Below are 14,818 nucleotides of genomic sequence, written 5' to 3'. Positions count from 1 at the left end.
CCTCCAACCTCCTCCTCCTCCACCTGTCCCTGGGCTCCAACACCGCCAGTTGCCGTCCAGAAGTGCTGTACGCACAGTCAACAGTCCCTCCTCTGTTATTGGGGTTCAGTAACGTCAGCTGTTCCCCTGCTGTGTGTGTGGCAATCCCTCCTACCTCCTCCTACCTCCTCCAACCTCCTCCTCCTCCACCTGTCCCTGGGCTCCAACACCGCCAGTTGCCGTCCAGAAGTGCTGTACGCACAGTCAACAGTCCCTCCTCTGTTATTGGGGTTCAGTAACGTCAGCTGTTCCCCTGCTGTGTGTGTGGCAATCCCTCCTACCTCCTCCTACCTCCTCCAACCTCCTCCTCCTCCACCTGTCCCTGGGCTCCAACACCGCCAGTTGCCGTCCAGAAGTGCTGTACGCACAGTCAACAGTCCCTCCTCTGTTATTGGGGTTCAGTAACGTCAGCTGTTCCCCTGCTGTGTGTGTGGCAATCCCTCCTACCTCCTCCAACCTCCTCCAACCTCCTCCTCCTCCACCTGTCCCTGGGCTCCAACACCGCTAGTTGCCGTCCAGAAGTGCTGTACGCACAGAGCCAAACACCTCGCCAATGTGTTAGTGGGGTTCAGCACCGCCAGCTGTTCCCCTGCTGTGTATACGGCAACGTGTACTGCGACCGCCACGCAGACACAACAAGTTAAATGTAAGGGAACCTGCCCCCCCCCCCCCCAGGCGTTTGTTACTGAAGGAGCCACCTTGTGCAGCAGTAATGATGCAAAGGGAAAAAGTGCCTCTTTTCGTGATGCTCCTTGCACATGCTGAACCAAACACTTATGAAATGTGTCCCCACACAGCGTTAAACCGTCCGGTAGGTGGAACTTTCCTTTGTCGTGTGACGCAGCACAGCCATCATTTTTACCCCCTTGGCGCCGTGCGCCCCCTCCTCAGCGTTGTTTGAATCTGTCCCGGAGCCTGCGCTGTTAGGTTAGCCCTTGGCCATGCACACATGTTGCGCTGCCCGTCTTCTGACCTCATTTGGTGTCAGGCTGGCTGCGCCTGTGCGGGTGCGCTGGCCGAGATCCCGCCTCGCAGTGTCGTCTAATGTAATCCCACCGCGGGCCTGTGATCCGTGCCCGTGCGCAGTGCATATCCTCTCCTCTCACTCCCCTCCCTACGGCTTCTTCAGACTGTGCGATGTCAGCTGGTCCCTAATAGCATGCCACGGCCGTGACACCGCACAGTCTGAAAAAGCCGTAGGGAGGGGAGTGAGAGGAGAGGATATGCACTGCGCACGGGCACGGATCACAGGCCCGCGGTGGGATTACATTAGACGACACTGCGAGGCGGGATCTCGGCCAGCGCACCCGCACAGGCGCAGCCAGCCTGACACCAAATGAGGTCAGAAGACGGGCAGCGCAACATGTGTGCATGGCCAAGGGCTAACCTAACAGCGCAGGCTCCGGGACAGATTCAAACAACGCTGAGGAGGCGGCGCACGGCGCCAAGGGGGTAAAAATGATGGCTGTGCTGCGTCACACGACAAAGGAAAGTTCCACCTACCGGACGGTTTAACGCTGTGAGGAGACACATTTCATAAATGTTAGGTTCCGCATGTACAAGGACCATAATTAAAAGAGCTAAGTTTACCTTTTCCAGCATTAGTGCTGTACACAATGGCTCTTTCAGCTACAAACGCCTGGGGGGGGGGGGGGGTTAAAGGTTTCCTTTCAACTTGCTCGAGTGCAGGCTTCGGCCTACACTCCGCTCCCCCTGCTCCTCCTGCTGACCCTGGGCTCTAACACCGCCAGTTTTTGCCCAGATGTGCTAGCTGCACAGAGAAAAACACCAGCCAATGTGTCAGTGGGGTTCAGCACCGCCAGCTGTTCCCCTGCTGTGTAGCCGGCAACATGTCCTGCGACCGCCACGCAGACACAAGAACTGAAATTGAAGGGAACCTGTCCCCCCTCCCCCAGGTGTTTCTATGTTTTACAGCTACCTTGAACAGCAGTAATGCTGCATGTGTTCAAGGTGGCTCAGAAACGTATTCTCCTCGCACATGTGGAACTGAAAACACGTCTGAAATGTGTCCTCTGTGTGACCATTTAACCGTCCCGGTGGTGTGACTTTCCTTTGTAATGACACGCTGCAACCCCCTTGGTAGCGCTGCCCGTCTTCTGGCATCATTGTTTGGCTGGCTGCGCCTCTGCGGCCGCCCTGACCCACACAACGCCCCTCGGTGTCTTATTTATTGGGACTGTGAGGGTGCGATTCATGGGCAGGATCAGTGCATCAGTTCGCCTGTCCCTCCTCTCCTTCCGCCTTCTTCGGACTGTGCGGCTTCATGGCCGTGGCATGCGATAAGGGATCAGATGACGCCGCACAGTCTGAAGCGGGTGTAAGGACCCGAGTGTGAGAGGCGAACATATGTGCTGCGCCAGGCCCTGAATCCCAGCCCCGCAGTGTTTTACCAATGTTAAGACACTGCGGGGCTGGGATTCAGGGGCATCGCGAACCGCACCGGCCGACATTACATGATGCCAGAAGATGGGCAGCGCTAACGGCGCTAGGCCAGGGGATAACACGACAGCGCAGACTCCTGTACAGCAAATAACAACGCTCGGGAGGCTGCACCCAGCACCAAGGTGGGATTCTTGACACCTGTGCTGCGTCTCATTACAAAGGGAACTCTCGCCTCCATTACACAGTTTGACTGTATAAAGGGCTAAATGTTATACGTGTTCCATTCAGCGTGTGCAAGGAGAAAAATTACAAGAGCAACCTTTGACTTGCGCAGCACTGCTGCTGCATAAGCTGTGGCTCTTCTACTTTGTAACCCCTGAGGGGGGGTTAAAGGTGACTTTTGAAATCGGTTCAATTAGGCTTCGGCCTACACTCTGCTCCACCTGCAGAGCCCGGGCTCCAACAACGCTAGTTGCTGTCCGGAAGTGCTGGCTGCACAGAGCCAAACACCTCGCCAATGTGTCAGTGGGGTCCAGCACCGCCAGCTGTTCCCCTGCTGTGTAGCCGGCAACGTGTCCTGCAAAAGCCACGCAGACACAACACACCCAAAGCTGCCGCCTGTGCAGGCTTCGGCCTACACTCCCCTCCCCCTGCTCCTCCTCCTCCTGCTCCTCCTCCTGCTGTCCCTGGGCTCTAACACACCGCCAGTTGGGGCCCAGATGTGCTAGCTGCACAGAGAAAAACACCAGCCAATGTGTCAGTGGGGTCCAGCACCGCCAGCTGTTCCCCTGCTGTGCAGCCGGCAACGTGTCCTGCAAAAGCCACGCAGACACAAGAACTGAAATTGAAGGGAACCTGTCCCCCCTCCCCCAGGCGTTTTTACGTTATCCAGCCACCTTGTACAGCGGTAATGCTGCATGTGTGCAAGGTGGCTCAGAAACGTATTCTCCTCGCACATGTGGAACTGAAAACACGTCTGAAATGTGTCCTCTGTGTGACCATTTAACCGTCCCGGTGGTGTGACTTTCCTTTGTAATGACACGCTGCAACCCCCTTGGTAGCGCTGCCCGTCTTCTGGCATCATTGTTTGGCTGGCTGCGCCTCTGCGGCCGCCCTGACCCACACAACGCCCCTCGGTGTCTTATTTATTGGGACTGCGAGGGTGCGATTCATGGGCAGGATCAGTGCATCAGTTCGCCTGTCCCTCCTCTCCTTCTGCCTTCTTCGGACTGTGCGGCTTCATGGCCGTGGCATGCGATAAGGGATCAGATGACGCCGCACAGTCTGAAGCGGGTGTAAGGACCCGAGTGTGAGAGGCGAACATATGTGCTGCGCCAGGCCCTGAATCCCAGCCCCGCAGTGTTTTACCAATGTTAAGACACTGCGGGGCTGGGATTCAGGGGCATCGCGAACCGCACCGGCCGACATTACATGATGCCAGAAGATGGGCAGCGCTAACGGCGCTAGGCCAGGGGATAACACGACAGCGCAGACTCCTGTACAGCAAATAACAACGCTCGGGAGGCTGCACCCAGCACCAAGGTGGGATTCTTGACACCTGTGCTGCGTCTCATTACAAAGGGAACTCTCGCCTCCATTACACAGTTTGACTGTATAAAGGGCTAAATGTTATACGTGTTCCATTCAGCGTGTGCAAGGAGAAAAATTACAAGAGCAACCTTTGACTTGCGCAGCACTGCTGCTGCATAAGCTGTGGCTCTTCTACTTTGTAACCCCTGAGGGGGGGTTAAAGGTGACTTTTGAAATCGGTTCAATTAGGCTTCGGCCTACACTCTGCTCCACCTGCAGAGCACGGGCTCCAACAACGCTAGTTGCTGTCCGGAAGTGCTGGCTGCACAGAGCCAAACACCTCGCCAATGTGTCAGTGGGGTCCAGCACCGCCAGCTGTTCCCCTGCTGTGTAGCCGGCAACGTGTCCTGCAAAAGCCACGCAGACACAACACACCCAAAGCTGCCGCCTGTGCAGGCTTCGGCCTACACTCCCCTCCCCCTGCTCCTCCTCCTGCTGTCCCTGGGCTCTAACACACCGCCAGTTGGGGCCCTAGGAAGACAAGCTTGAATAGGTCCCCATCCGGGTTCCAGTACCGTCAGCTGGTTCTCGGCAGTGTCTTTTGCTCTTGTACCTTCTGCTCCCCATCCTGGTTCCAGTACCGTCAGCTGGTTCCGGGCAGAGCCTTTGGCTTAGGTGCCTCCCTCTGGGTATCCGAGTTCCACCAACGTCAGGTGGTCCTTGGTAGTGCTTTCAGGCACGGGTACCTCCTGCTTAGTAACCGGGTTCCAGTAACGTCAGCTGGTCCTCGGTAGTTCCATTGGCTCTTGGACCTTCGGCTACCCATCCGGGTTCCAGTACCGTCAGCTGGTTCTCGGCAGTGTCTTTTGCTCTTGTACCTTCTGCTCCCCATCCTGGTTCCAGTACCGTCAGCTGGTTCCGGGCAGAGCCTTTGGCTTAGGTGCCTCCCTCTGGGTATCCGAGTTCCACCAACGTCAGGTGGTCCTTGGTAGTGCTTTCAGGCACGGGTACCTCCTGCTTAGTAACCGGGTTCCAGTAACGTCAGCTGGTCCTCGGTAGTTCCATTGGCTCTTGGACCTTCGGGTAGCCATCCGAGTTCCAGTTCCATCAGCTGTTTCTCGGCATTTTCTCAGCCTTCTTGTACCTTCTGCTACATTTCCAAGTTCAAGACCCGAAAGACGATGACCCGGAAGACCACCCCTAAGATGATGACGACACCAGAGACGACAACCACCGAGATGACGACGACCCTGGAGACGATGACCCTGAAGACGACCCCGATGACGACGACCCCGATGACGACGACCCCGATGACGACGACCCCGATGACGACGACCCTGGAGATGACGACCCTGGAGATGACGACGACAACCTGGAAGACCGAGAAGCAGAAGAACAAGAGGCTGCAGAACAAAGAGCAGAAGAACATTAAGCATAAGACTAAATATCAGAGCAAAAGATATTATCTAAATTATAAGCAGAAGAAGACTAAGCAGTGTATGGGGGTGAGTCCGTTCCTCCTCGTGGTGCCCCTGGATAAAGCCTGATGCTGCAGGCCAAACTGAACGCGGACAAATGTAACTGTTTTGTGACAGGCAGAACGGAAGGTGTAATCTTCAAACTTTTATAGATAACAACTACGGGAATGCCTGTCACAAATAAGAATATGATGAAGAAGTTGAATATAAAAAAGATAATAGTTAAATAAAAAGAATATGAACAATGTAAAAAAAAAAAAATATATATACGTAGAAAAGAAGAAGATGAATAAGGTGAAGAAGTTGATGTCACAGAAGCTGATGATGAGGATAATGAAGAAGAAAGTGTGGGAGAAGTAAAAAATAGGGTGAAGGGCGTGGAAGTAGTGAAACATCAATATCTGACAAAATAAATAAAAAATTAACATAGTCAAATTCTTTCTAACGCCGAACGTCATAAAAAAATTAAAAATACTGCTATTCTATTTGATTGGGATAAACCCCTGTGCCTTTAATGTCTCCGCCACCTCCCCCAATACATCCTACATTATTCTTAGTTGTTTTCCTTCATGTAGAATTAACCTACAAGGAAAGAAAGGGTTTATTTTAATTCCGATATTTTCGTCCCATTGACTTGCATTGGGATCGGGTATCGGTATCGGATTGGATTCCGATACTGTGACGGTATCGGCCGATACTTTCCGATACCGATACTTTCCGATATCGGAAAGTATCGCTCAATACTAGTGATGAGTGAGCATACTCGGTATGCTCATTACTCGCCCGAGCATCGCTGTACTCGCGGTACTCGGCGAGCACTGAGTATTTCTGGGTTTGCTCAGTGGGAGCTCGGGTCTCCACCCTGCATGATTCGCGCTCTTTACAGAGCCAATCAGCATGCAGGGATTGTGTGCCACACACTGTAATGCCGCAGCCATCTTTGTTGTGGTATTACAGTGATTGGCTGGCTGCACAGCGTCATCAGGTCTATAAGAGACCTGGCGCCGCTCTGCTCGGCGCATTCAGCTCTGGATTCAGACAGTGTAGGGAGAGCTGCTGCCGAGATAGGGTCAGATTTGGGGATTTATTTGTTAGTGTGGGTCTACCATCATAGAATCCAGCTAAAAAAACAGTCCTTCTAAGGACTAATTATGGAGTATATAGTTTGCAGTGCTAGGTAAGCAGGGGAGTGTATGTGGCTCTATACATATCAGTGCAAGGCATTCAGGCACTGTATGTGGGTCTATAGATATCATTGCATGCATCAAAAGGGTCGATTCCATTACTGTCTGCTGCTGCCAACTACATATATACCTAGCCCCAGGTATCAGTGGCTAGGAAGAATTTTTTTGGGCATCTTAATCTTGATTATTTTATTCCAAAGCAATCAAAAGTCCCCCCCTTTTTTTTTTTTGCTTGCTCACATATTGAACAGTGTGGTTTCTCTGCCAGACGCCTGCTCTATCTGTGGGCTACAAATTTAGGCATTTCAGGCCGCCATTCTACTGTATTTGCTCCCTGTTACAGTATTTTGGTGGAAAAAAACAATCAGGCCACATATGGAATATTGTGGTTCTCTGTCAGATGCCTAATCTATCTGTGGGCTGCAAATTTGGGCATTTCAGGCCTCCGTTCCACTGTATTGGCTGTCTGTATTGAACAGTGTGGTACCTCTGTCAGACCAACATATAGGCCTGTCAAATTCCATTTAATTCTGAGTAGGTCCCTAAAGAAACATGTTTTGTACATTTCTTGAAAATATGAGAAACTGCTACTAAACTTTGAACCCTTCTAACATCTCTGGTCACCCACACTTGTGCACTAAAAAAAGCCTAAAATTATGGGACACCGCCGGAACACAGACCAGTCCAAAGTGACTCTATATGCCTCATAAGTGAGTGGTTCTGTCCAGGAAACCCTGACATAAGCGCTCAGCAGTCTGAAGAAATGTGGTGCACTCTGTATCCTGGAGCAGTAGGTGCAAGCTGAACAAACAGTCACAATATTCAAACAGCCGCACACTGAAGATTTGAAGGTTTATGCAACAAGTATTCTTTCTTTATTAGTGTGTACAGACATCACCAGGTGCTCAATAGCATAAACAGGATTTGGTGGACAATAAGGTTAACGTTTCGACCAGGAGTGGTCTTTATCAAAACCTCACTGAAAAATAAATACATAATATAAATATGCTGTGCCTATACACATGAACAACAATACCATCAGAACATAACATGATATCAGCATGTTGTCATCAAACCAATACCCAAAATTCCTATATACAAATATATACAACTTTATGTACAACATTCGAACGTCATCTTTAAACATCATATTTGAAAGGGATCCTCAAAAGTATCCCTGGGGACGCGTTTTTATCAATATATAGAACTAGGAGAAGCAGGAGATCCATCAAGAGGATGTCAATAACACGTTGAAATCCAGAAGGTAATTAGCCTTATACAGAGATCCATATTTCCTGATCCTAAAAAGCGGAAGAGGGGACCTAGGCAACCTGGAGAGTTGACATGCATAGCTATAATAGTATATAACTCCTTGTCAAAAATAAGGAAAACTGATGGTATACCGGAGAGTATTTTAAATCTAGCCGTATCCCAAGAGGTCTTCGGTGTAACCTCCGCCCTACATTATTCGCGGATAGACCAGACTACTGCGAGAAATATAAACAAATCCTCAACAAATGTTCATTGGACCTATTTCTTCTAACAATAGAGACTCTGCACACAGCTATTCTTGAATCCGAGGCGAAGGTCAAATCTATTGAGGAACAACTTAGCTCGACTATCTCTACTACAGACTGGCAGAATTTAAAAGCAAAAACTGATAAGATCATAGAAGAAAATTGGAAATCTCTACAGGAGACAAAGAGGAGTAAATTCCATAGAGATTCAGAGGACTACAGACTAGAACGTGTTTACAGATGGAACGAGCCCACAAATTCTGGACAAGGACGAGGACAGTATACTTCAAGAAGTCCCGGTTCCTTCAGCTCGGACAGCAGTGGCTCTTCATACAACTGCAACCAAGGACGTTTTTTAGGGAAGAAACAACCCACGAGGGGCAATTGGTGACAACAAGGGGGAGACCGACAAGGAGGTCAAAACGTAAATCCAACCGAGCGTATGGTAACGAGGTCACAGGTAGGGATTGTAAATCTGTGATCAACATATCATCATACACATTGAACCCACTGGAACTCTCAGTCCTACAACGCGGTCTCTCATTTTGTCCAACCCATCCCTGGGATAGTTTTAAACTTGAACAGGATTTACAACATTTCTATCACAGCATTAGACTGAAAACACACTTTGGGTTGCTGAATGACCCCATCAGGGGGGACCTCTACCCCTGAATTGTCGAATTCTTCCCTGGGTCTATTCAATAAGAGCTCATTTAATCCACCCCATACTTATCATCCAACCAAGACATGTATTGACCTGATCCATAGAGATGTACAGGATATACTCATGCGACACCAGAGGGGCCTTTTTCCCACGAAAATTAATATCACACCTCTAGAGAAACAGGCCGTAGAATCCCTTAAGAATAACAAAAGTATAATAATCAAACCAGCGGACAAGGGTGGGGCCATAGTCATTATGAACTTTAGTGACTATGTAAGGGAAATTAATAACCAACTCGCAGATACTTCAACATACAAAAAAATTGCCCATGACCCCACATCTAGGATCAAAAAGAGGATAGACACAATACTCCTTAAATACAAGGCCCTCAATTGTATTGATCAAAAAACGGTCACCTTCTTAACAAACCCACACCCAATAATACCAGTTTTTTACGTCCTTCCCAAAATTCACAAGTCTCTAACTAATCCCCCAGGTCGCCCCATAGTGGCATCCACAGACTCTGTTTTGTCACCATTGTCTATCTTCCTCGAAAAATACTTAACCCCATTGGTCAGAAAAAACAGATCTTTCATTCTAGACACTGGTCACTTCATAAGGACGATAAAACAGTTTTCCACTATTTCATCACAGTGCCTATTGACTACTTTAGATGTCAAAAGCCTGTACACCTCGAACAAACATGATCTGGGTGTGGAGGCAGTGAGTAATGTCCTACTGACCTCTAACCTCAGCTCCCAGTCACAGCAATTTATTTTGGATCTCTTAGCCCTAGTTCTAGAGGAAAACTATTTCCTGTTTGGGGATCAATTTTACCTACAAACCTGGGGGACCGCCATGGGATCGAACATGGCGCCGGCCTACGCCAATCTGTATATGGACACCTTCGAAAACAACCATATCTACAACAACTCCCTGTTTCAGCTACATTCAAAATGCTGGCTCCGGTACATAGATGATGTCTTCTGTCTATGGGAGGGACCAGCAGACACTTTTTCTCTTTTTGTGTCCCAAATTAATGGGATTAGACCTGAATTGCAATTTGTGCCCAACCATGACACAAAGAGGGTCCCCTTTCTGGATACCCTTGTCATCAAAAATGAGCTTGGTAGCCTAGACACAGACATTTCTGTAAAACCTACAGACTCTAATAACTTACTCTTATACACGAGTTGCCACCCTAAGTCTACTAAAAACAGTCTACCGCGATCACAATTTCACAGAGTAAGGAATATAGTTTCGGATCCTAGTCTGATCGAGACCCGGCTGGATGACATGGCCCAGAAATTCAGGGAAAGAGAATATCCTGTTGAAATTCTCCAAATAGAAAAGCAGAGAGCCTTGGAACATGCTCCCCATGTGAGTCAAACTTCTAAAAATGAAAGAGTTCTATTTATACACACCCATCACCCCATCATGCCCATGGTCTACAAAGTGATCAATAAGCATTGGCCCCTCCTTTCGGAAGCCTACCCGCAGATAATACCCTTCCAATCCCCTATACTAATGTGTAAACGTAGACCCAGGAATGTTAGGGACCACCTGGTGAGGGCTGATGTTGGCAGCTTTAACAAACAACCCAATCAACAGTTCCTGGGCTCACAAAGAACGGGCACATTCCCGTGTTTGGATGTGCTTGTTGTGCAAATGTGAAAAAATCAAAGGATATTGTACATCCACATACGGGCAAGAGATTTGAAATAAAGGGATTTTACACATGTGAAACCAACTTTGTGGTTTATCTAATTAAATGCCCTTGTGGCCTCATATATATAGGTGAGACCACAAGACACGTCAGGGACAGGATCTCGAGCTATAAGTCCACCATTAGGCTAAAGAAAACCTGGCTCCCACTCCCCCATCATTTTATTACAGCTAACCACTCTGTATCGCAACTCCGGTTCCAAGTGATTGAGCAAGTTGAGAAACCTAGACGTGGAGGGGACTATGTAAAACTGCTGAGGGAAAGAGAGGCGTTCTGGATCTATACGCTGCAGACCCTATCCCCTAAGGGTCTTAATAGGGAACTAGACCAGTCTTTTGGTTAAACATTAACAGTATATGGCCTTACACGTTTTGCCGTCTAGAGGTCTCTAGATCAATGTTATTTTAACAAATGTTCTTTTTTCTTCCCCTTCGCCTCTTTTCTAGACTTCATGATAGGTACCCATATGAGTGGGGTGGTTGCGCTCTCTTCTCTTACTACTGCACTCCCAGGGTAAGTCCCTCTGATGGTTAATGAGTTGTTTTCCACCCTTTTTTTCTTTTTTCTTTTTCCCTTTTTTCCTTTTTTACTTTTGCATCATTATTCAACTTTATTTTTGTTTTTAGATTTAATTTACCTTTATTTTTATTTCTATTTTATATATATATATATATATATATATATATATATATATATATATATATATATTTTATTTTACCTCATTTTAATTTTTTTCATTCAGATACCAATTTTTATTACTTTCTACTTTCATCCAATTTCTCTCTTTTTTTCTTTCAGTTCCCCCCCCCCCCCCCTCTCCTCCATTAGTACATTAATTAATCTTTATCTTTGGGTTATTCTCTTCTGTTTCATATTTTTAGCTTTTACTTTTTATTGTCCTTTTATTATTTTCATTATCATTTTCTTTCATTTTTTCATTCTTCATTTTCATTTTTATTTATTTATTATTTATTATTTTTTATTTTTCACTTTTTATTTTACATTTTTTCAAAAAATATTTTTATTTTTATTTTTTACTATGATTACTACTTCAGTTAACCTTATGTTTACCTTTTTTTTCCTTTTTTGTTAATTATCTCCTCCCCTTGGATTTTTGCTCTGAGATTGTTTTTCCCTCCCCCCCTTTTTTTGTACGAACTTGCTTTAATTAACCGATACACTTTTTTAGACCTGTTGTGGCAGTGATTACTATAACGCAACTCTCTCCTCTATTTTCACCAGGCCACCCTGTTCCCTTACTCCTCCGTTTGCACTTTCCCTCTCCCTCGGATCACAACCTAGTCCTGGGCGCCAATAAGGTGCCGTGGCGCTTCTCTGTATTACAAACAAATGGCTACACACAGAGACCAAGCAGCAGGGTCTTGTGCAGGCGCCATCTGTCCACTTCCAGGTGTTAGCACACTGTGCATGCGCAAAGCCTCTTCCCCTAGACAGCAACGTGGCACACATGCTCTTGCGTGTCAGCCCTCATTCCTGACTGCGAGGACCTAGCTGCACTGCGCAGCCCCGGAAATTACATCAGACGCCGTTAGTATTAAACACTGGCGCCATCCCCACTCCACACTGCATCACCAATGAGACGGACATAACGCTTCAATGCTTCTACAGACACCGGTAACTATGATGGCTCCTTGGACCCTTAAACTCCTCAAATGGTCTGCTTATTACTAAAGCACTTTCTGTCTCCTTCTGCAGCCCACACTGGACTCAGTCCCTCCTTTCTTGCACGTCCTTCACCTCTACTGAAAGGTCAGTATATCATTCTTAATGACTTGATCTTGAGGCCCAGGCTAAAATATAAAGTATACTTGAATTAACTACATTAGTACACCTGTCCTCTATACTGAGGACATGCCTCTCCGGTATACCATCGATTTTCCTTATTTTTGACAAAGAGTTATATACTATCATAGCTATGCATGTCAACTCTCCAGGTTGCCTAGGTCCCCTCTCCCGCTTTTTAGGATCAGGAAATATGGATCTCTGTATATGGCTATGTACATTCTGGATTTCAACGTGTTATTGGCGTCCTTTGGATGGTTCTCCTGCTTCTCCTAGTTCTATATATTGATAAAAACGCATCCTCAGGGATACTTTTGAGGATCCCTTTTAAATATGATGTTTAAAGATGACGTTCGAATGTTTTACATAAAGTTGTATATATTTGTATATAGGAATTTTGGGTATTGGTTTGATGACAACATGCTGATATCATGTTATGTTCTGATGGTATTGTTGTTCATGTGTATAGGCACAGCATATTTATATTATGTATTTATTTTTCAGTGAGGTTTTGACAAAGACCACTCCTGGTCGAAACATTAACCTTATTGTCTGCCAAATCCTGGTTATGCTATTGAGCACCTGGTGATGTCTGTACGCACTAATAAAGAAAGAATACTTGTTGCATAAACCTTCAAATCTTCAGTGTGCGGCTGTTTCCCTATGAATAAGCACTCAGCAGACAGCGCAGTACAAATGTGAGCCAAGCCTTATTCCTATTTTTCGGAGGTAGAATGAACAAATAGACAGCAGTACTAGAATAGTTTATATTTTCATTTTGCGCAGTTCACTGTGCGGTATAAATGATAAGGCGGATCTATTCTTCTGGTCGGTGCGAATACAGCGATACAAGATTCATATAGGGTTTTTTTTTAGGTTTTGCTGCTATCACACAGTAAAAATGCTTTTTTTATAAAAAAAAACCAGTGTTTTTTTTGTTGCTATATTCTGAGAGCTGTAACTATTTTATGTTTTAGGGAACAGAGCTGTATGAGGGCTTTTTTTGCGGGACGAGATGCAGCTTTTTTTTGTACCATTTTGGCATTTTTTGATCGCTTTTTATTCAGATTTTTCAGGCACAGAATGAACAAAACCCATAAATTCAGTTATTGTTTTTATTTTTTTATTTTTTGTGCTGTTCACCGTTCGGTAAAAGTGATAAGACAGATTTGTTCGTCGGGTTGGTACGATTCATCGATACCAGATTTATTTTGTTTTTTATGCTTTGTTCTTTTTACAGGCTAAAAACAATATTTTACAAAAATGAATTTGTTTTTGCAGCACCATATTTTTTTATTTTTTTGCTGAATGAGCCATATTAGGGCTTTATTTTTTTCAGGACGGTTTGACGGTATACTATTTTTTTTTTTACATGCAGTTAAAACTAGAAGTTTACATGCACTATATAAAAAGACTCATATGCATTTTTTTTCTCAAAATCTGACATGAAATCAGAATAAACCTTTCCTGTTTTAGGTCAATTAGGAATACGATAATTATTAACATTTGTCAACTGCCAGAATAATGAGAGAGCGAGAATGTTTTAAGGCATTTTTATTACTTACTGCAAAGTCAAAAGTTTACATATGCTAAGATATGCCTTTCAACAATTCTGGACTGCCAAGATGATGATATCATGTGTTTGGAAGCATCTGATATTGGCGACATTTGAGTTCATTAGAGACACGCCTGTGGATGTGTTTTAATGCACACCTGAAGCAAACTGCTTCTTTGTGTAGCATCATGGGAAAGTCTAAAGAAATCAATCAAAATATCAGGAAGAGAATTGTGGACTTGCACAAGTCTGGCTCATCCTTGGGTACAATTTCAAGATAACTGAAGGTGCCTTGATCATCTATACAAAAACTTATACGCAAATACAAACAAGATGGGAATTTCCAGCCATTGTACCGCTCAGGAAGGTGACGGGTTTTGTGTCCCAGAGATGAGTGTGCTTTGGTTCGACATCTGCATTTCAACCCGAGGACAAAAGCAAAAGACTTTGTGAAGATATATACAAGTATATATGGACTATCTATTCATGAAAGGTCATAAGTAGTCTATACCTCTTGATATGCTTTCTGTCATATGTTATAGTTACATCTTGTTCATCTATAAGTAAGGCAATTTGGCCTCCCAATTTTTTATTCCTTGTTCCCATATGGTTCATTGTTTTTTATACAGTGTACGTAAACTTCTAGTTTCAACTGTGTGACTTTTTGATAGCTTTTTATTCACTTTTTTGTGAGTGAGTATGATAAAAAGTGACATTTTTGGCATATCTTTTATTATGTTTTTACAGACTTCGCCAAACAGAATAAAAATGTTTTACAGAGCGGGTCGTTACAGATGCAGCAATACCAATTATGTGTACTTTTTTGTTTATTTTAGTTTTAGCACAAACGCTGTGTTTTGACTGACGAAACAGTTTAGTGATTTGTGTGCTTTTTTTTTTTTACTTTTTCACATATTTT

The sequence above is a fragment of the Ranitomeya variabilis genome, chromosome 6, assembly GCF_051348905.1.
Source record: "Ranitomeya variabilis isolate aRanVar5 chromosome 6, aRanVar5.hap1, whole genome shotgun sequence".
NCBI lineage: Eukaryota > Metazoa > Chordata > Amphibia > Anura > Dendrobatidae > Ranitomeya > Ranitomeya variabilis.
Note: the sequence above shows the minus strand (reverse complement) of the source record.